The sequence below is a fragment of the Canis aureus genome, chromosome 14 (assembly GCF_053574225.1).
Source record: "Canis aureus isolate CA01 chromosome 14, VMU_Caureus_v.1.0, whole genome shotgun sequence".
Lineage (NCBI taxonomy): Eukaryota > Metazoa > Chordata > Mammalia > Carnivora > Canidae > Canis > Canis aureus.
The window spans coordinates 17,361,037-17,385,141 of NC_135624.1; the positions used below are offsets into that span (position 1 = coordinate 17,361,037).

A 24,105-nucleotide genomic window follows, 5' to 3' on the forward strand; every position below is an offset into this window, starting at 1 on the left:
TCAAAATTTTCTCCATCTGCCTTCTAATCAACCAGAATAGTTTACATGACTCTACTTGGGATTTCTATAGCACAAGATTCACACCCACAGTCATATTCTATAGAAATTACTTATTTATGTTGCTATCATTTGCTTCTTAAAAGTAGGTTCCTATTTCACCTACAATACCTGTCTCAGGACCTGACATGGCTTGACAAATATAGGTACTCAAAAAGCATTTATCAAAATGAACTTATATTCATTACACATGTGTAGAGTTCACAAACAGTGCATTATATGTCTTGTATTTAAGATAGAATACAAAATGTAACTGTTATATTCAAAATACATATATGGAGGCAATGAATAGATTGGTAGTGATTAATAATATGAAAAAATATTGTCTATTTAAAAGCAAAAACAAAACACAATAAAAAACTATTGGTAGGTTCATATAGGAGATTTATTATACTTTCTTGGGACAAAAAACCAAAATTCTTAATTTTTTTAAAGATTTATTTGTTTGTTTGTTTGCTTATCTATCTATCCAGGGCAAGAGAGGCAGAGGGAGAGGGAGAGAAAAAATCTTAAGCAGGCTACATGCCCATCATGGAGTTTGACATGGAGTTTGATCTCAGGACCCTGATATCAAGACCTGAGCTGAAATCAAGAGTCAGACATTCAACCAATCGAGCCACCCAGGCACCCATGCACTGGCTGTTTCTTAAGTAATTTTAATTCAAAATAATCAATTTGCCAAAATGGCATCTTTGGGGGTAGCATATTTTGCTCCCCTTTAACTTTACTCAGCTAATGTGAATCAGGGAGCAGCTAAAGATCAAATACCTCCCTGAGCCCAGCAGTACTGGAGTTTAATAGAGTGAGGAGAGAAGGGAGGAGTGCCCTTTTGTTTTGGTTGAAGCAGAACATCTACTCATCTCGAACTGCTATAAAACCTATGTTTGAAAAATATGGAAATTATTGTGGGATTCCATGCCTCCCGTTAGGGACTGTGGGAACAGTATCATTGAGGTAACTGTCAGAACAATGTTTTGAGAACTGTTTTTGCAAGGCTTAAAAATTTTCAAGGTCCAGACAAAGGGCTGAAATTCAGAAAAAGATGAGAGGGGAAAGAGAAGACAGAAAATTATAAGGACACACAGCTTGCAACCAGTGAAACTGGGAGCTGTTTTTAATATTTTTACTGACACTAGTATTAGCCAAGATAACATTGTTCTTTACTATAATAAGTCTAATAAATTTAGCTTTGTCTGACCAGTAGAGTTTTCTGATATTTCTCTGAGTTGAAATTTGACAGTAAAATACATCAAAAGAGTAAAAAATGGAGGAAAAAATCTGACAACTAGAAAAGGAGGTCACATAAAAAGTGAAATTTTCATGGCATTTTTGAAGTGTTTGGGGGGTTAAGAAATGTGTGGAGATAATTGAAGATAGTGCATATCAAAGATGTGGCAGGTGTGATTTCCCGTTGAGGAAAACATGAATGGATTCATTTAATAAAAAATAAGTAAAAAGGTATATGACATATTGTTTAACCATAAAAAGACAAGGATAATGCTATGAACAACTTTATGTTCATATATTCAAAAACTTAGAAAACACAGACTAATTCTGTAAAAGCTACAAATTACCAAAACCCAATAAGGTGAAATAGACAACCTGAATAATCTTATAAGCATAACAGGAACTAAATTTTTAATTAAAACCTCCAGATAAAGGAATCTCCAGGCCTAAGCTGCTTCATTGGAAAATTGCACCAAAAATTTAAGAAAAAATTAACATTGATATTAAACAAACACAGAAATTAGAAGAGGAAAATATAGTTACCAGCACATTTTTCCAGACCAGTATTACTCTGATGCCAAAAGTAAACAAAGAAAGCACATATATACAAAAGGAAAAATAGACCTACATCTCTCACAAAGCTACAAGCCAATTTTCACAACATAATATTGGCAAATTGGATCCAATAAATGTAAAGATAATTGTATAGCATGATTGAGATTTTTCCAAGTACACAGAGACTAGGAGAAAATACTGACAAATCACATATGATACCAATATCTACTACTTATAATGCTATAAAGTCTCAAACTCAACAGGAAAAAGTAAACACTTCAAATAAAAATGGGCAAAGGACATGAATAGACATTTCACAGAAAAAATGTGCCAATTTTATTACTGACTAGGTAACTGAAAATTAAAAGTAAATGAGATACCATGATACATCTAACCAAATGACAAAAAAATAAATAAATTTATTAAATAAAAAATAGAATAATGACAAATGCCAAATGCTTGTGAGGATATAGGTAAATGGATCATTCTGGAAAAAGCAAAACTGTGGCTGCAGTAAAGGTATCAGAAATTGCTAGGGATGTAAGGAGGGGGAGTAGCGAACGGGCAAAGCACAGAGGATTTTTAAGGCAGTGATACTACTCTGTATGACACCATAATGATAGATACATATTTGTCATTATATAATTGTCCAAACCCATTCTTGGTAAAAAGCCAAGAATGAATCTTAAGACAAACTATGGGATTTCAATGATTTCAATGTGTCAGTGTGGATTCGTACTTGGTAAGCAATGTACCATTCTGTTGAGTGATGCAGATAATGGGGAAACCTATGCATAAGTAGGACCAGTGGTAATTGGAAAATCTCTGTATCTTCCTCTTAATTTTGCTAAAAATTAAGAACCTAAAAATTTCTTAGAAATATGTATTTTATTTTTAAAAGATGCTACTATAATGAGAAATGGTCTATATGAGTAGTGTTTATAATGCTTAAATAATTAAAATAACAGTTGCAGATAGGTTTAAAATGCTAGAGTAGGTCTTTTGATTCAGAACCTGAAAGGTTTGCTTTTACCTTTCTTGCAAGACATAATATCTCTGGACTAGAGACATAGCCAATTCATTACTTATTGCAAAAGTAGCAACCAGAATAAACTCCTAGCCCCAGATCCCCAAGCTCCATTCCTCTTGAAGTGCTTTGGGAAGAACCAAATGTGACCTGCACATGCAGATATAGGTACAGAAGAGGAATTCTAAAATTAGAATCTGCTCTGAAAAAAAAAAAAAAAAAGAATCTGCTTTGATCTTGTATTAGGACTGCTGGTAATCTCTCCATTTTTCCCTCTGAAAGAAGAGAATCTTATCTTTACTCTTGAATGTAAACAGTTCATCTTTGAGGAGACAAAGGTAACTTTATTCTCCCAAAATGGCTTAGAAGAGGAAAAAATTCCAGCTTTATTATAATACTCAGTAAATAAGTCTTCCCACTAATGTAAAAGAAGATACTATTTCTAGCTTCCAAAAATGCTTACTATACAAACTTGGTTGAAAACATACAGTCAGTGCCTTTTGGTCAGAAAGCCCATACGGCAACATGAAAAATGCCTGGAGAATTGTCCCCAGTGTGAATCAGATTATTAAGAAGCATCTCTTCTTACAGAGAATTTGCATTTCAGTTTATTTTTTATCCATCCTGTCTTCATTTATCTCATGCAATAATCATTATTGAGTACATCTTATACTCCAGCTATTGTAGGCATAAACATGCAGTAAAGATGTTCATGTCTTTAAGGAATCAAGAGTATAGTTATTGATAGCGAACAAATTAGTATATAGGAATAAAGGTTATTTTGTATATACACATATATAAGAGAATACTAAAATCAGTAATCAAAAAGATATTTAAAGAAGAGAGGAATGAGAATGGAAAAGATTGAAGGCAAGAACATCACTTATGAGACAGTTCTAACAATCTAGTGCTGCACTAAAGAGTTGCTGAAAAATGGTTGTGAAGAGAAAAGGATGTATTTAAAAAAATTTTTAAAGATTATTTGTAAAAGCTTCCGTACTGGCTTCACTGATTGACAGCTGTGGTTGCCTGGAAACTAAGAACATTTAATGAGTATCCATTGTTTGGTAATCAAGCCTGATTGTATCCCAGACAGACTAGAAGTGGAGTTGAACACTCAGGAATAGAAACCCATAATAAGCAGAGATACCAGGTACCCACAATTCAGATCTCCCTCCTGAGGCTTGGAAAGAAAAGTCTCTGTAGGAGAACTAGAGCCATAATGGAATGATGGCTGATAAGGAAATTTAGCCACTTACTCCTAGTGTTACTATTCTGATCAAAATGATTTCTGATAAAATTACATCAGGAAAAGGTGATTTGGAGAAGCTTAGAGGATTAACATGTGCATATGCTTTCCCCAGGTAAACATATAATAAAAATAAGAATGCAAATAAACTATTAGTGATGGTTCTTTACAGAAGTAATAGGTAAAAAATGAATTTGGCATATATATTGGCTGTACATACCTTATTACAGTGTTTATTTACTAAATTAAACAGCATTCTTATATATATTATATATTCCTTATTATATTGGGAACCACTTCTTATTCCTTAGTTTTCACTTTCTTGATTATTTCAGTATGTAAGAATACAATCATGTATAGTTTATTAAATATAATAACTAATAATTCTTATTAATAAAATTATTAATGAGAACAGAAACATAATTTTAGGCAAAATAGGTAAGGAAATGCAATTAAGAACTAATTTTATGGCTGATCTTCACAAACTCTGAAGCAAAAATATAAAGGTAGGTTGGATGGAGAACTATTAAAACTGTAACTGTCTTGTAAGAAAATTAACACTCTATTCCAAGGTCCATCAGTCCATTGCCCATCTATACCACTGAATTCACAGAAGTATGCACAGTCACATAAAATGGTTTCAGACTGTATAATCTGTAAATATAATTCACCATTGATAGTTTCATATAGGACATCAAGTAACACATTACACACTTTCTTTTCTCTTCAGACTACATCCCACCATCATCTCCTCCATCATGGTTATCAAACCATTCTGTATTAGCAGATTTTTCAATACATATTTGATTAGTACCGATTTTAGTCAATTCATGGCAAAGATCTTCTAGAATAATAAGTGATGGTTTATATTTTTTAGAAGGTCAGATATGTACCCACAGAAAGTAGATATAATGTTATAAAATGTGGAGGTTTACCCAGGTGTTAAGGTAGATATTGTGACAAGCTATTCATGCTTGAAAGTAAATCATAAGATTGCTTCCAGCCAAATCCAGAATTTTTCTCAAAAAGAGACTTTAAATTCACCCCAGGACTTAATTAGGGCATAGTAGAAAACCCAGACATCTGTACTATGAGGTATGGAAAAGTTTTGTATTGGAAACAGAAACGGGGCAGTCATTTTTTTAAACTGCATGGAATCTTTATAACAGTTGTAAAGTTTTTTGTTTTTTTGTTTTTTGTTTTTTCTTTTTTGAGAGAGAGAGAGAACACATGTGCGCATGTGCACAAGCAGATGGAATGGGGGCAGAGGGAGAAGAAGAGAGAGAATCTTTTTTTTTTTTTTTTAAAGATTTTATTTATTCATGAGAGACAGAATGAGAGAAACAGAGAGAGACAAGCAGAGGGAGGAGCAGGCTCCATGCAGGGAGCCCAATGTGGAACTCAATCCCGGGACTCCAGGATCACGCCCTGGGCCAAAGGCAGGCACTAAACAGCTGAGCCACCTCAGCGTCCCATAAAGAAAGAATCTTAAGCAGCCTTCACGCCCAGTGTAGAGCCAACATGGGGCTCCATCTCATGACCCTGACACTATGACCTGAGCAGAAATCAAGAGTACCACACTTAACCAACTAAGCCACCCAGGCAACAGTTGTAAAGCATTAATTTATTTTCAAAATTTGTATTTCTTTTATTCAGAAAGATTTTCATGATAATGAAAGGTGGGAAAATTTAAATGAAAGAAGAAAAACAGGAAGAAAAGAAAATATTTTTACTGGGTGGTGGGGAGAAATATCTGCTTGCACTTTAGTTGTCATTCTGTACTATTTCTCCATCATTGGATATGCTTTTACCTGGTTATATTTATATTTAAGCATCAATTTAATAGCTCTATAATATAGAGTATCCTCAAGTGTCTTGAAGAATATCGTTATTGTTGAATACTTAAGCTGTTTCTAAATTTCCATCTTCTATATAATGTTGAAATGTGTATCTTGGTGCATGAAGATGTTGGATATTAGGACTAATTTCAAGATGGGAGAGATTTGGTTTATAAATTTGCGTGCATATGTTTTGGAGGTGATATTTTGAAGATTATTAATATGTTTTCTGTTTTAGACTTTGCTCATTTTTCATACTGGTAATTTTGTGATTCTCTTATCAACTATATTAAAAATGAAGCTTCATATTGTCTAGCTTATTAAAAAAAGCCTATGACCTTTAAAAAGTAATATTTTTAATTTCATGATCCATATACTCTCACATCACCTTTTTGAGATGGGACTTGTTCTGTGCTTTCTTCCCTTATGCAAGCAATAGTACCAGAATAAAATCAGTTTCTTTTTTCTCATCTTTTATGGTGCAATTTTTATTTAACAGCTCTAAAATATACTAGCTCTGTGACATTGGGTGAGTTGCATTTCATCTGTCAGTCTCCTCACTATGTAATCAAATTGTTGAGATAATAAATGAAATAACGTATGTCAAAGCATGTAACATTGACACACATTACCCACTGAATAAATATTTCTTTTACACTTCTTCATCAAGAGAGTACACTTTAAGGTACACGCACTGAATTTTCTGGCACTGATCTCAGCTTATAACATACCTGAGCCTATCAAATGTAGAGAGGAATGTGAATGCCCCTTATGTATAATTCTGCCTCCCTAATTATTAATCTACAAATATCTTGCTGTTGCCTCTGTCTACATTGATGATAATGAGTTTTGAAATTGAATCCCTGGAGAGTCTGCTAAGCTAAAGAACTGTCCAAGTGAGACATGGCCACAGCCTTCAAAAATTTTACATATAATGGTAGTTGGTGACAAGCATGGAAACAAAAATAATATAATGTAGATTTATATGAGAGCTGTAATAGAAGCAAAAGAACAAAATGGTAAAATAAAAATTGAGCCTTTAATACCTTTGAAGTGCAAATAAACTGTGTCTTTGGGATATATTTCTGCTACATTATTTAACCTTAAAATAATGAGCTTAATTAAAACAATTCTCTGGTTCTGGTGTCTGAGTTTCCCACACTAGCCTGACCTAGCATCAAGGACAACGGGTCCCTGAATAGTTCCTCTCAGATGTTGCCTGACTCTCTTCTGTCCTCTAGTGGCAATCTGTAGAATTACTTCATCCCTATTTCAAGATTGAACCATCCTATGTTCCAAACAGTTGTCCCAAATCCTGCATGCCAGGAATAAGAGAGTGAAAAACATTCTGTAGAAGAAAGAATTACATAGAAAATAATGTCATATTCTCTGAAAATACCATAAAAAATGACTTTCACAGATACATTCTAAATTTATCCTGGTTTTTATGTTGGTTTGATTAGTTGGTTGCCATGTTAAACTAGAGGGAAATAATAATGATGATCATGATAATAATAATAATAACAAATAAAATATGTAAAAAGAAATAAAAGAAATTTATTGAGAATTTACCGTGTATCAGGTACTGTGTTAAATGAGCCTCATACATTCTTTCACTTAATTCTCACAAGAAATTATGAGGTAGACATGTGATAAAGAGCCTGAGTTTTAGGGTAGTTAAGTGTCTTGTTAAAGATCACACAGCTAGTCAGAAAAGTTTTTGAGAACTGGCCCAGTTGTTCAACCCCAAAGCCCTTACACTTAACAACTATCCATTTTTCTCTGTCAAACATACTATGAATAAAATTTCTTAGGTAGCAAAGATTTGCAACAAGAGCCCAAAATTATCATTCCTTTATTCCATATTTTTCTCTAATTGTCATTGTATTATTATGCTTTTTTAAAAAGGTATCTAATGAGATAATGCACCTCTTCTTCACCCCCCTATCGTAATTCATACCTCAGTCAGGCTTCTGCTTCTGTTTCAGTCCCCTGAACATACTTTTGTCAAGGTTATCAATGACCTGTGTCAGGTACCATGAAACATCAATGGTACATGTAGATTTCCAAAGATTCTTATTCAAACTCTCAAGAGTATTAAACCCCAAAGACCACTCCCTCCTTTTTCAGAAATATTTCTCCTTTAGTGTCATTTACAGTATTATTCCAAATTTCCAAATTATTATTCCAAATTTCTTACTTTTTCTCCTTCATCTTCCTCTTTTTCCTCCTTTCCCTTCTTTCATCTTAGAGTTCATCTTCATTGCGGTAAAACTTTTGATTTATTTTGTAGACTCAAGTCCTCTAGTGGAATTCTGGATGAAGGAGATTTTTTAACTTCATTTTTGGCTCTGTGTTCACACTCATAGATTAAAAAGTAAAAATGCATTTATCCACATGACAGCCAAGTCTGTATCTCTATGAATGCTCTAATCTGTCTAAGTAATTGGCTTTCCATTTCAAAGTCTCAAATTGATCTAAAAAAGTATACCTTAAATATTTATCTTGGTTTTCCATACCAAATCACAATCTCTCTCTACCTATTATCTCACACTGTCTGATCTCAATAATTGCCATGCTCTTCCAACTGGAAACCCTGGAAGCAAGCTTTATTTCCCGCTGCTTTCCCCTCATCTGCAACATCCCAGCCATCAGGAATTTTTTTTTTGTCTCTGTTTTTCCCCAACTCCCCCTTCAACAGTATAGCCCAGGCCACTGACACCAATTTCCATCACTACTACAACTGTCCTTAATCCTCTCACAAGTTCTAGTTTAGCCTAATTCTACATTTATAAAGACATTCTTAATATTCAAATATTATTGGAGTGCTTGGGTGGCTCAGTCAGTTAAGCATCCAACTCTTGGTTTCTGCTCAGGTCATGATTTCAGGATCATGAGATCAAGACCCACCTAGTGTTTCCAGCTCAGCCTGGAGTCTACTTAAGATTTTCCCTCCTCTTCTGCCCCTCGCCCACTCAAGTTTTCTCTCTCTCTCTCTTAAAATAGATAGATAAATAAATAAATAAATAAATAAATAAATAAATAAATAAAATCTTTTAAAAATCCAATATTACTGTTTCACTTACCTACTCAAAGTCTTTCCACAGCTTCAGGTTTTACATAGAATAAAAGTCAACCTTTGAATGGTCCAACACAATTTAGCCCCTACTCATATTGGTTGCCATTTTAGTAATTATACAATATCCTTTATAATTTTCCTGTGCAGGAAAAGTGTTGCCTTTCAGCTACCCACATCTTACCCTTCCTCTTGATCTTTTGGTGTTTTTTTTCTCATCAATTATTATCTTCTAATATAATAACTAAATTTTTGGTAATTATGTTGCTTTTCTGGTCAACTTTTTTCTACTAGAATGTAAAATCCAGGAGAGCCAGATTCCTGGTCTCTTTTCTTCATTTGTGTGACCACCCAAAACAGAACCTTGCATATTGAAGCTCTATGATTATTTGATGAATGAATGACAAAACAAATATATCATTTGAAGAAACCTATATCATGCCAAAGGAACTATAACATAGACTTTTGGCATACCCATTCAAAAGCTGTCTCCTCTTACTGAAACTCTTTTATTTTCTCTGAAAATGAATTTAAATTGTTTGGCATGAGAAATAACATGCCTTGTTTTCTTTGACAAGACACCTGTGACAGTTATGTTTATAGTTCTTTTTTTTAACCATGGTTTTAAAATATATTGAAAATAAGTTATAAAGAAATCTCAGATCTATCTCAGGTTTAAGAAGCTAATCTTAACTGTCAACACATTAGTTCTCATTAATCTCCACACTATAATATGAGCACGTTCTAAAGACCCTAGTGAAAAACATGCTTTTATTATAAAATAAGATTTGCTAGAGCACACATTTCTGTTCATGACTGCAACTCAGTCTTCAAATATGCACACATTAAGTTCATCCAATTTTACTGTTTTGGAAATATTAAAATACAAAGATTTAATTTTATCATAATGTTTCTTAAAACCCAGCCAATTGCAGGCAGAGGCTCAAGATTACTGATGATGCCTTAGAACCTGTATTTTACTTGATAGCTCAAACATATTTAAATGGAGCTCCACAAAGTCATTTTATTTCAGCAACTGGGGAATAAAAAGAGGCAATAGAATGGTTTTCTAATTTAAGAAGAATAAAATATATGCACAACTTTAGAAGTGAGATATTTTAAAACTCATTCCAATATTCTAATATTATCGTCTTACATGTATTCCAAAGTCAATATAAAATTCACAGTGCTATCGTATTTTATTCACTCTCTTATTCCAGGTTAGTTGACTGAAGTTATTAAAGAGAATTTGGGGAACATAATTGAAAAGTGAATGTACATATAAGAAAGTTTTTCCTAGGTTAATTATTATTCTGATAGCATTAGTTCTTGTCCTTTTAACTATTTTTTATAATATATTTCCAAGTATTTTTTCTGGTCCTGTTATCACTTTAATACACCATTATCTTGAGATCCTTTGTATAACCCAGTCACTTAAAATGAACACACATGGTTCATTTAAAATCATCTTCTCTTACTTTTATGTTATGTTACTTTTATTTTGTTTCTCACTATTTTAAAAGAGCTCTTTATGGACTAGGGAAAAATAGAACTATGATTGTCCCATATTGTCAATTATTTATTGTATTTTTAAAATTGTATTGATGTATAATAGGTATTTATAAAAATCAGAAATCATAAGTGTATGACACAATTAATTTACACAAGGTGATTATACTAGGGTCTCCATCAACCAAATGAAGAAATAGTATCTTCAACACAAAAGTGATCCTCTGTCATGGATTATATTTATTATTACATTTGCGGTTTTTTTACAACTATAAGTTGTTTAGTAAAGAATTTTTTTGCCTAGATTATTTTACATACCATTAGGCTGAGCGTCATCAATGTCTTCTTGTACAGTAACAATTTCTTTATTTTGATGGTGTGATAGTAATTCATTATATAAGTATATCAAAAATTATTATTCATGCTTCTTTGATATTTAAGCTGTTTTGTCTTCTGGCTATTGGTAACAGTGCAGCCATAAACATTGTCTTATGTATTTTAGATATATGCCTATAAATAAAAATGCTAGATCAAAAGGCTTGTAAATATTCACCAGTAGTAGAAACTATCAAATAGTTTTCCAAAGAAACTTTATCATCTCATGCATGCAGTGTATGCAAGTTCCAATTAATTCACATGCAAACTATCAGAAAATACTGTGTTTATTTGTAGGCATTCAAGTGAGTGTGTAGTGGTACTTTATTATAGTTTGAATCTGTATTCTCTTGTTGACTAAACAAGACTTTCTACACCTTTCATATATTCACTTGCCATTTGGATACTTTCTTTGGTGATGTGCTTTTCTTGAGACTCTTGCCTATTTTTCTACTCATTTAATTGTACTGATTTAATTGTAGTTATTTTTCTATTCTCTATTCATGCTTTTGGGTATATAAATGGATGTGTATGCATTTATACACAGAGATACATATAATTTTCCCACTCTACTCCTTATATTTTCAATGATGAAAAAGAGATTTTTCATTTAAGTGAAATCCAACATTTTTTAAATCTAAGAAAACAAAAGTCATCCTTTTACAGGATCGACTTCAATTTCACATTGCATTTATTTGCCATGTTGCCTTAGTACGCTCTGGTCTGTTTCAGTTTTTCCTAATTTTTCATGATCTTGATATTTTTGAAGAATACTGGTTAGATATTTTTTTAAAAAGCCCTTAGCTTAAGACTGACAGCCATTTTCTCTCATTCAGGCTGTGGTGATGAGTTTTTGCAAAAATGTTATAGAGGCGAGCTGTCCTTCCCCTTGCATCACGTCAGGTTCATGACTGAAAATCTGACCCAACTGATGAAGTTAACTTTGATCACTGATTTAGAAGATGTTTATCAAGTTGTTCTGATGTACTTAGTATTTGTGTTTTTCTGCAGTGAAAGAAAATCTTTCTTTTTTTAACTTTTTAAAAAATTTTTGGTTGTTTACACTTCCCCACTCCAACCTGAGGTGTCAGCTTTCTAGGTTCTACTTCTTTAATTCCCATGGTTTTATCTGCTTTTTCTTCTTTCTGTTTTTAAACTTTCTATTTGTTGCTTTTTAAATGAAGTATAGGGGGAGGGGCAAGATGGCAGAGGAGTAGGTCCCCAAGTCACCTGTCTCCACCAAATTACCCAGAAAACCTTCAAATTATCCTGAAAATCTACGAATTCGGCCTGAGGTTTAAAGAGAGACCAGCCGGAACGCTACAGTGAGAAGAGTTCGCGCTTCTATCAAGGTAGGAAGACGGGGAAAAAGAAGTAAAGAAACAAAGGCCTCCAAGGGGGAGGGGCCCGCGAGGAGCCGGGCTGAGGCCGGGGCGAGTGTCCCCAGGACAGGAGAGCCCCGTCCCGGAGGAGCAGGAGCTGCACCGACCTTCCCGGGCGGAAAGGGGCTCGCGGGGAGTTGGAGCAGGACCCAGGAGGGCGGGGATGCCCTCGGGCTCCCGGGGACACTAACAGACACCTGCGCCCCGGGAGAGTGCGCCGAGCTCCCTAAGGGCTGCAGCGCGCACGGCGGGACCCGGAGCAGCTCGGGGGGCTCGGGGGCGGCTCCGCGGAGGGGGCTGCGGGGCGGGAGCAGCTCGGGGGGGTCGCGGGCGGCTCCGCGGAGGGGGCTGCGGGGCGGGGGCAGCTTGGGGGGGGGCTCGGGGGCAGCTCCGCGGAGGGGGCTGCGGGGCGGGAGCAGCTCGGGGGGGCTCGGGGGCGGCTCCGCGGAGGGGGTTGCCCGGCCCGGGAGCGCGAATCCAACAGCGCAGGCCCCGGAGCACAGGGCGCCGGGACACAGCCCAGGATCCGGCCTCCCCCCGGGACAGGCAGAGGCCGGGAGGGCCCAGGACAGCGAGGACGCTCCTGCCCCAGCTGAGCACATCAGCGGCCCCGCCCGGGAGCCTCCAGGCGCTGCAGACCGAGAGCTCCGGAGCTACTGCGGGGGCTGACTCCAGGGCTCCAGAGCTGGCCCCGCCACTGGGGCTGTTGCTCCGGGGGCCTCACGGGATAAACAACCCCCACTGAGCCCTGCACCAGGCAGGGGCACAGCAGCTCCCCCAACTGCTAACACCTGAAAATCAGCACAACAGGCCCCTCCCCCAGAAGACCAGCTAGACGGACTGACAACTTCCAGGGGAAGCCAAGGGACTTAAAGTACACAGAATCAGAAGATACTCCCCCGAGGTTCTTTTTTTGTTTTGTTTTGTTTTGCTTTTTGATTTGTTTCCTTCCCCCACCCCCCTTTTTTTCTCCTTTCTTTCTTTTTCTTTCTCTTTTTCTTCTTCCTTTTTTTTTGTTTTTTTTTCTTCCTTTTTTTTCTTTTTCTCTTTTCTTTCCTTCTTTCTCTCCTCTCTTTTTCTCCTATCCCGATACAACTTGCTTTTGGCCACTCTGCACTGAGCAAAATGACTAGAAGGAAAACCTCACCTCAAAAGAATCAGAAACAGGCCTCTCTCCCACAGAGTTACAAAATCTGGATTACAATTCAATGTCAGAAAGCCAATTCAGAAGCACTATTATACAGCTACTGGTGGCTCTAGAGAAAAGCATAAAGGACTCAAGAGACTTCATGACTGCAGAATTTAGAGCTAATCAGGCAGAAATGAAAAATCAATTGAATGAGATGCAATCCAAACTAGAAGTCCTAACGACGAGGGTTAACGAGGTGGAAGAACGAGTGAGTGACATAGAAGACAAGTTGATGGCAAAGAGGGAAACTGAGGAAAAAAGAGACAAACAATTAAAAGACCATGAAGATAGATTAAGGGAAATAAACGACAGCCTGAGGAAGAAAAACCTACGTTTAATTGGGGTTCCCGAGGGCGCTGAAAGGGACAGAGGGCCAGAATATGTATTTGAACAAATTCTAGCTGAAAACTTTCCTAATCTGGGAAGGGAAACAGGCATTCAGATCCAGGAAATAGAAAGATCCCACCCCTAAAATCAATAAAAACCGTTCAACACCTGGACATTTAATAGTAAAGCTTGCAAATTCCAAAGATAAAGAGAAGATCCTTAAAGCAGCAAGAGACAAGAAATCCCTGACTTTTATGGGGAGGAGTATTAGGGTAACAGCAGACCTCTCCACAGAGACCTGGCAGGCCAGAAAGGGCTGGCAGGATATATTCAGGATCCTCAATGAGAAGAACACGCAACCAAGAATACTTTATCCAGCAAGGCTCTCATTCAAAATGGAAGGAGAGATAAAGAGCTTCCAAGACAGGCAGCAACTAAAAGAATATGTGACCTCCAAACCAGCTCTGCAAGAAATTTTAAGGGGGACTCTTAAAATTCTCCTTTAAGAAGAAGTTCAGTGGAACATTCCACAAAAACAAGGACTGAATAGATATCATGATGACACTAAACGCATATCTCTCAATAGTAACTCTGAATGTGAACGGGCTTAATGACCCCATCAAAAGGCGCAGGGTTTCAGACTGGATAAAAAAGTAGGACCCATCTATTTGCTATCTACAAGAGACTCATTTTAGACAGAAGGACACCTACAGCCTGAAAATAAAAGGTTGGAGAACCATTTACCATTCGAATGGTCCTCAAAAGAAAGCAGGGGTAGCCATCCTTATATCAGACAAACTAAAATTTACCCCAAAGACTGTAGTGAGAGATGAAGAGGGACACTATATCATACTTAAAGGATCTATTCAACAAGAGGACTTAACAATCCTCAATATATATGCCCCGAATGTGGGAGCTGCCAAATATATAAACCAATTATTAACCAAAGTGAAGAAATACTTAGATAATAATACACTTATACTTGGTGACTTCAATCTAGCTCTTTCTATACTCGATAGGTCTTCTAAGCACAACATCTCCAAAGAAACAAGAGCTTTAAATGATACACTGGACCAGATGGATTTCACAGATATCTACAGAACTTTACATCCAAACTCAACTGAATACACATTCTTCTCAAGTGCACATGGAACTTTCTCCAGAATAGACCACATATTGGGTCACAAATCGGGTCTGAACCGATACCAAGAGATTGGGATCATCCCCTGCATATTCTCAGACCATAATGCCTTGAAATTAGAACTAAATCACAACAAGAAGTTTGGAAGGACCTCAAACACGTGGAGGTTAAGGACCATCCTGCTAAAAGATGAAAGGGTCAACCAGGAAATTAAGGAAGAATTAAAAAGATTCGTGGAAACTAATGAGAATGAAGATACAACCGCTCAAAATCTTTGGGATGCAGCAAAAGCAGTCCTAAGGGGGAAAAACATCGCAATACAAGCATCCATTCAAAAACTGGAAAGAACTCAAATACAAAAGCTAACCTTACACATAAAGGAGCTAGAGAAAAAACAGCAAATAGATCCTACACCCAAGAGAAGAAGGGAGTTAATAAAGATTCGAGCAGAACTCAACGAAATCGAGACCAGAAGAACTGTGGAACAGATCAACAGAACCAGGAGTTGGTTCTTTGAAAGAATTAATAAGATAAATAAACCATTAGCCAGCCTGATTAAAAAGAAGAGAGAGAAGACTCAAATTAATAAAATCATGAATGAGAAAGGAGAGATCACTACCAACACCAAGGAAATACAAACGATTTTAAAAACATATTATGAACAGCTATACGCCAATAAATTAGGCAATCTAGGAGAAATGGACGCATTCCTGGAAAGCCACAAACTACCAAAACTGGAACAGGAAGAAATAGAAAACCTGAACAGGCCAATAACCAGGGAGGAAATTGAAGCAGTCATCAAAAACCTCCCAAGACACAAGAGTCCAGGGCCAGATGGCTTCCCTGGGGAATTTTATCAAACGTTTAAAGAAGAAACCATACCTATTCTCCTAAAGCTGTTTGGAAAGATAGAAAGAGATGGAGTACTTCCGAATTTGTTCTATGAGGCCAGCATCACCTTAATTCCAAAACCAGACAAAGACCCTACCAAAAAGGAGAATTACAGACCAATATCCCTGATGAACATGGATGCAAAAATTCTCAACAAGATACTGGCCAATAGGATCCAACAGTATATTAAGAAAATTATTCACCATGACCAAGTAGGATTTATCCCTGGGACACAAGGCTGGTTCAACACCCGTAAAACAATCAATGTGATTCATCATATCAGCAAGAGAAAAACCAAGAACCATATGATCCTCTCATTAGATGCAGAGAAAGCATTTGACAAAATACAGCATCCATTTCTGATCAAAACTCTTCAGAGTGTAGGGATAGAGGGAACGTTCCTCAACATCTTAAAAGCCATCTATGAAAAGCCCACAGCAAATATCATTCTCAATGGGAAAGCACTGGGAGCCTTTCCCCTAAGATCAGGAACAAGACAGGGATGTCCACTCTCACCACTACTATTCAACATAGTACTGGAAGTCCTAGCCTCAGCAATCAGACAACAAGAAAGACATTAAAGGCATTCGAATTGGCAAAGAAGAAGTCAAACTCTCCCTCTTCGCTGATGACATGATACTCTACATAGAAAACCCAAAAGTCTCCACCCCCAGATTGCTAGAACTCATACAGCAATTTGGTAGCGTGGCAGGATACAAAATCAATGCCCAGAAATCAGTGGCATTTCTATACACTAATAATGAGACTGAAGAAAGAGAAATTAAAGAGTCAATCCCATTTACAATTGCACCCAAAAGCATAAGATACCTAGGAATAAACCTAACCAAAGATGTAAAGGATCTATACCCTCAAAACTATAGAACACTTCTGAAAGAAATTGAGGAAGACACAAAGAGATGGAAAAATATTCCATGCTCATGGATTGGCAGAATTAATATTGTGAAAATGTCAATGTTACCCAGGGCAATATACACGTTTAATGCAATCCCTATCAAAATACCATGGACTTTCTTCAGAGAGTTAGAACAAATTATTTTAAGATTTGTGTGGAATCAGAAAAGACCCCGAATAGCCAGGGGAATTTTAAAAAAGAAAACCATATCTGGGGGCATCACAATGCCAGATTTCAGGTTGTACTACAAAGCTGTGGTCATCAAGACAGTGTGGTACTGGCACAAAAACAGACACATAGATCAGTGGAACAGAATAGAGAACCCAGAAGTGGACCCTGAACTTTATGGGCAACTAATATTCGATAAAGGAGGAAAGACTATCCATTGGAAGAAAGACAGTCTCTTCAATAAATGGTGCTGGGAAAATTGGACATCCACATGCAGAAGAATGAAACTAGACCACTCTCTTGCACCATACACAAAGATAAACTCAAAATGGATGAAAGATCTAAATGTGAGACAAGATTCCATCAAAATCCTAGAGAAGAACACAGGCAACACCCTTTTTGAACTCGGCCACAGTAACTTCTTGCAAGATACATCCATGAAGGCAAAAGAAACAAAAGCAAAAATGAACTATTGGGACTTCATCAAGATAAGAAGCTTTTGCACAGCAAAGGATACAGTCAACAAAACTAAAAGACAACCTACAGAATGGGAGAAGATTTGCAAATGACGTATCAGATAAAGGGCTAGTTTCCAAGATCTATAAAGAACTTATTAAACTCAACACCAAGAAACAAACAATCCAATCATGAAATGGGCAAAAGACATGAAGAGAAATCTCACAGAGGAAGACATAGACATGGCCAACATGCATATGAGAAAATGCTCTGCATCACTTGCCATCAGGGAAATACAAATCAAAACCACAATGAGATACCACCTCACACCAGTGAGAATGGGGCAAATTAACAAGGCAGGAAACAACAAATGTTGGAGGGGATGCGGAGAAAAGGGAACCCTCTTACACTGTTGGTGGGAATGTGAACTGGTAAAGCCACTCTGGAAAACTGTGTGGAGGTTCCTCAAAGAGTTAAAAATAGACCTGTCCTACGACCCAGCAATTGCACTGTTAGGGATTTACCCCAAAGATTCAGATGCAGTGAAACGCCGGGACACCTGCACCCCGATGTTTATAGCAGCAATGGCCACGATAGCCAAACTGTGGAAGGAGCGTCAGTGTCCATCGAAAGATGAGTGAATAAAGATGTGGTTTATGTATACAATGGAATATTACTCAGCCATTAGAAACGACAAATACCCACCATTTGCTTCAACGTGGATGGAACTGGAGGGTATTATGCTGAGTGAAGTAAGTCAGTCGGAGAAGGACAAACATTATATGTTCTCATTCATTTGGGGAATATAAATAATAGTGAAAGGGAATATAAAGGAAGGGAGAAGAAATGTGTGGGAAATATCAGAAAGGGAGACAGAACGTAAAGACTCCTAACTCTGGGAAATGAACTAGGGGTGGTAGGAGGGGAGGAGGGCGGGGGGTGGGAGTGAATGGGTGACGGGTACTGGGGGTTATTCTGTATGTTAGTAAATTGAACACCAATAAAAAATAAATTTAAAAAAAAGAAAGAAAGAAAGAAAATAAATGAAGTATAACCGGCATATAACATTATATGAGTTTCACGTGTATAACCTACTGATTTGATATTTGTATATATTGCAAATGGCCACCACAATAAGTCGTCTAGTTACATTTTTTTTCTTATAATGGAAACTTTTAAGATCTACCCTAAGCAACTTTTCACGTAACCTTTCTTATACCATTTATGCCTTCATTAATAAGACCCATAGCTATCTATTGAGGTAAATATTATCATTATCTTGATGAGGAAACAGGAATGAGGTATAGGTGTTGGCCAGGCTGTTTCAATATAGTTAGCACTTTTCCCTCTTCTGTACTCTATTTGTAAGCATTCACTAAGTCTAGCTCATGTTCATGATGGAGCGGGGTAGGGAGGGTTAAATATATGTCATTTGAATATATTATTTGAAATTCTTCCATCAGACTTTTCCTTTCTCCCTCATTATTTATTTATTCAACCATTTATATCACTATATAGTCTTCAATATCTATTTTCTTCTTCAAATGTCATCAAATACGATCATTACTAATTTTTTCTAAAATTTCTCCAGTTTTGGAGTTCTCTTAATTTGACCTCTCTGTCCTTTCATTGTGTTTCCATTATTAACATAATATTCTCTTTCTTTTTGGCACTAAACACGGTGTTATACTCTCATATTTTATTTTTCTCCCTTGCTGGTCTAGAATCATCTATTTTCTCAAGGATCTCTGTATTTCTTTTTTAATTGGAAAATGGTATTTAGAAATCAAAATCTGAGCTATACTGAAAGCAACTGGTGTGTCACTGCTTATAGGTGTTCTCAGTAGAAGGAACCTGGAAATATATGTAATATATACTAACTTATGTGTATTTATTTATACATGTGTATAGGTTTATGTGTGTGTGTGTGTGTGTGTGTGTGTGTGAGCATGTATAGTATATTAAAGTAAACCTGAATTTATACTGGCATCTTTGATGCCTTTCTAGCACTACAGAGTTTGTGTACATTTTCCCCCTTGCTTACTCTTTACTCAGTGAGAAAACTGACTCATTATTTACCATTAATTTACGTGTTTGTTCAACCTAGTATAAAGAATGCTAGTATGTCAAGTAACTTCAGAATTGCTTAACTGGAGTCCTTTCTGGAATTTACTTTAGTTATCTTTCTTAGAGTCCTCAGTTCTCTGATGAGCTGAAGTATTTTATAGTTTTATAGATTAACTGGCTCATTTAACTTTTAGGGTAGAGTAATGATCTCTTGCAACTTTTCCACATCTGAACTGGAAATCCTATTTTTCTATTTCTTTATATAGATGACTAACTCATAATAACTATTCACTTTCCCTTTATACTATATATTCAAGGCTACTATCACTATCTCTTAGTTTTAATATGCTATAATTTTATAATTATTAAGATAAAGTCTTTAAAATTATATTATGATTTCTTCTCTGACCATAGGCTATAACTCTATATATTCAAATCCAATCTTAAGTACATTTCTAGTAATTTTTGAGTTACTTTTAGTATAATTGCATGTGATCAGAGAATGTATTCTGCAAGACTTCAATCTTTTATTTTCTTATACTTCTTGATCCAGTTTATGCTGAATTTTGTGTTTCATGTGCTTAAAAAGAGTGTTTACTACATATTCAGGTTACAAAGTTTTGCACATATAATAAATAATTTTATTAATAATGACGAAGTATTCGTATTTTTACTGATATTTTGTCTGCATGTTCTGTGTACTTCTAATACAAGTGTGCTTAAATCTCCCTATATAATGATGTTCTTTCATTGTAACATTTTTCCTTCTTTCTTTCTCTTTCTTTCTTTTTTTTTTTCTTTCTTTCTTTCTTTCTTTCTTTCTTTCTTTCTTTCTTTCTTTCTTTCTTTTTTTTCTGTTGTGCTTCTTTTTCATTAGGGATTTTAAAACCGTGCTACTAAGTACAGAATGTTTAGAATACACAGACTGAATCTTATAACATTATAAAGTATCTTCTTTATCTCTAAGAATTAAATTTCCTTGATATCTCTTATATGTTATCATAATGTAGATATATTAGCTTTTAATTTTTTTAATTTTTTTATTTATTTTTTGACAGAAAAAGAGAGAATACAAGTAAGGCAGAGCAGCAGGCAGAAGGAGAAGGAGTAACAGGCCTTCCACTGAGCAGAGAGCCCAATATGGGGCTCGACCCCAGGACCCTGAGATCATGACCTGAGCCCAACCAAAGCAGATGCTTAACCACGGAGCCACCCAGGTACCTCTATCTTTCTTCTGGATAGTATATTTATAAATATAAGTTTTATTATTTTACTTTCAAACTTTTGGCATAACAAATCTTTAGATATGTCTATTATATGCAATATACGTTTGGGTGTTATCTCTTTAGCAACCTGTTTATATTTAGTACTTTTAATACATTTAATTAATATACCTTCTCTTTTATGATTTGCTTTTAACTTGTTTCACCTACCATATGTACCCACTTTCTCCTGTCTTGAATGTTTTCATTATTTTCAGCTTTCCATTTTTACTTATGTATGCTCAATAGTTTTCTAGAAGTTAAAACTTTCCTTCTTGATTTAGCAAATACTACCATATTACAATTTTACACTCTTGACATTCCAGAAAATACTAGGAATTTGGGACATTTTAACTCTATTTACCTTTCATGTGATTCTGCCTTTTTCCATCTGATATTTCAGGATCCACACTGCTTCACCCACTCTGATTCCTTGAGAAGGGGAACCTCTGCAAGGTGAAGATGACTATATTGGTGATAGAAGTATATATGTACAAACTTTTAAGTTGATAATGCACCACTGCTTCTGGCAACATAAAACTTTAAGAGTTACAGCTTTTTTTTGGGGGGGTGGGCACCTGGGGAGCTCAGTCAGTTAGGCATCTGACTCTTGATTGCGGCTCAGGTCAGGATCTCAAGGTCATGAGATTGAGCCCCGACACAGGCTCCCCACTCAGCACAGAGATTGCTTGTCCTTGTCCCTCTGCTCCTCTCTGCTGTATGCTCTTGTTCTCTCTCAAATAAATAAATACGATCTTAAAAAAGTTATAGCTTATTTTTATCGAAATAGAAATGTCTCCTATATAAATCTAGTTTTTTTAAAGTTCATATTCTATATTAGGATATTGAGTTGTATATTTATTATGAAAGATCATTTCTTAAAACCATTTGTACTTTAGCTTTGTTTGGTTTTCCCACAACACTCAATTCCTATTTTTTTTTCATTTTAAGCTATGTCAGTACTATTCTCTCCATTCCTCCCAGCATTAATATCTGGTACCTCGAATTCTCAACACCCTGTTTCAAGTCACTAGTAAACTTTCGCCAAAGTAACTTCCATTTACTTTTCTGTAGCTGTTTTTTAAAATATTTATTTATTTATATATTTATTTGAGAGAGAGAGAGATAGGGAGAGAAAGAGACAGAGCATGAGCAAGTGGGAGGAGAGGCAGAGAGAGAAAGAATCTTGGAGCAGACTCCCCAATAAGTGTGGAGCCAAAAGCAGCTCAATCCCAGGACCCAGAGACTGTGACCTGAGCCAAAACTAAGAATCACTACTTAACCCACCAAGCCACTACAGTGGCAGCCCACTTTTATTTACTTTTCGAACATATTTCCTTCTTTTACTTTCTTCTGCTGTAGAGTGGCAAAAATTCTTTGACTGAACTCTACTTAGCCTCTTCTGAGTTCTTTTTCAACTAGGCTTTGACTTTTGGACTTCTGTGTTTATCTCTACATTGTCCAGTTTTACAAAAAATCCTGCATACTGATTTTAGCCAGAATCCCTAATCCTCCATCATTTGAATTACTTTCAATATCTAATTGGGTTCCTCATCACTCTGATCTGCCTTCAGCAAAAATTGTTAGGTCAGTTTAGCCAGAATCCCCACTTAAACCTCTTAGTAAATATCCATCTACTTAACCTCACCATACTTGTTGGCTATAAAGTTCCACTTGCCCATGCTGCTTTTGGATTTGAGCCCTGAGGTCTTTCTCCTATCACAATTTTTTTTTTCTAAATAAACTTTGTCTTGCGGCATCTTGGTGGCTCAGTGGTTGAGTGTCTACCTTTGGCTCAGGTTGCGATCCTGGGGTCCTGGGATGGAGTCCCTCATCAGGCTCCCCATAGAGAGCCTGCTTCTCCCTTTGCCTATGTCTCTGCTTCTCTCTGTGTGTCTATCATAAATAAAGAAATAAATAAAATCTTTTAAATAATTAAATAAAATCTGTCTTTGCTGCTTTAAACTACTGTCCAAGTCTAGTTTTTCTTTGGTAGTGACAATAAATGCAACAACTAGCACAAATGTTGATAGCATTTCTGTAGACTGATGATATAGTCATGATTCAGAGACAAAAATAAAAAAGTTGCAGAATGGCACCGTGGTTAAAAACTGATGTAGAGCACTCATCATACATCATTCTTCCTAGTGTCCCTGGCAACCAAAGAGACTGCTGCCTCCTAAGGCCAATGTAGAGCATCCGTTACCACATTGGCAAGTTGGATTCTGTGTGTAGACTAGCTGTTGAGGTGGTGTAGACCATTTGGATTAAATCTTAGTTTGCCCAGTTAGTAGCTATAAGGTCTCAGTAATTAACTTTTTGGAGCCCCATAATCCTGATCTCCAAAATCAGAATAGGAATAATACTTATCTCACTGAGCTTCCATGAAGTTTAAGTGGGTTATTATTTGTAAAATATCTTGGAACCATTCACTGAACATAAGCACTGTATAAAGTATGTCTTAAATAAACTTTAAATTCCAAAGAAAAGTTAATCCGTAAGTGTTACAGTCTGCATGTTTTTTTCCTCACCCCACTTCATATTTTGAAATACTAATGCCTAATATTATGGTTTTAATAGGTGGAGATTTGGGCAAGTGCTTAAGCCATGAGGGCAGAAGCCTCATGAATGAGATGAGTGCCTTATAAATGTGGATGAAGGGAGAGCCCTAGTCCCTTGCACCATGTGAGCACACAGTGAGAAAGCATTAGTTATGAACTAGGAAGAGAGCCTTCACCATGGTGGCACCTTGACCTTGGCATTCCCTGACTCCAGAACTTGGAGAAATAGATTTCTGTTGTTGATAAACCACCAGTTTGAAAGGACTGTGATAGTAAGTAGTGTATAAGAAAGTGAATCTGCTTGTGTAGCTTGTTTTTTTTTGTTTTTGTTTTTGTTTTTGTTTTTGTTTCTATTTTTTTGAAGATGTTTCCTTTACATTTTGAATATTTTACTTGGCTTATACTTTGTTTTGTTAGAAGGATGAAGAAAATACTGGATTTTGTCAGTGATACAAATAAATAGCTTTCATAAAATGATCACAAAAATTATCTCCCTTTATTCAATATTTTTTATTTACATAGAATAATTTTCTCTTCTAAATATCTTTTAAAGATTATTTATCTATTAGAAAGACAGTGAAAGTAAATGGAGGAAGGGGCAAAGGGAGAGGGAAAGAGAATCCTTAAGCAGATTCCCTGCTGAGCTGGACCCTGATGTGGGTCCAATCCCAGGACCCTGAGATCATGACCTGAGCTGAAGCCAAGAGTTGGAGGCTTAACCAACTGAGCCACCCAGGCACTCCTCATTTAAATATTTCTGAATATATTTTACATAGAATGATGCTGATGCATGTGTGAATGTACAAATACTATTTTTGCTTAAGAAGTCTTTGGA

At 36.2% G+C, this 24,105-nt stretch overlaps 1 long non-coding RNA gene across 2 annotated transcripts; it reads left to right on the plus strand.

Moving 5' to 3' along the window:
• The first annotated feature begins 3,941 nt into the window (after positions 1-3,941).
• On the plus strand, positions 3,942-22,596 carry LOC144282848 (uncharacterized). Of its 2 annotated transcripts, XR_013351261.1 has the most exons (4): positions 3,942-4,230; positions 12,166-12,265; positions 20,506-20,664; positions 21,113-22,596. It is a non-coding gene; the product is annotated as an uncharacterized LOC144282848 (long non-coding RNA). The 2 variants fall into 2 exon arrangements; XR_013351260.1 differs by lacking the exon at positions 12,166-12,265.
• Positions 22,597-24,105: the final 1,509 nt, after the last annotated feature.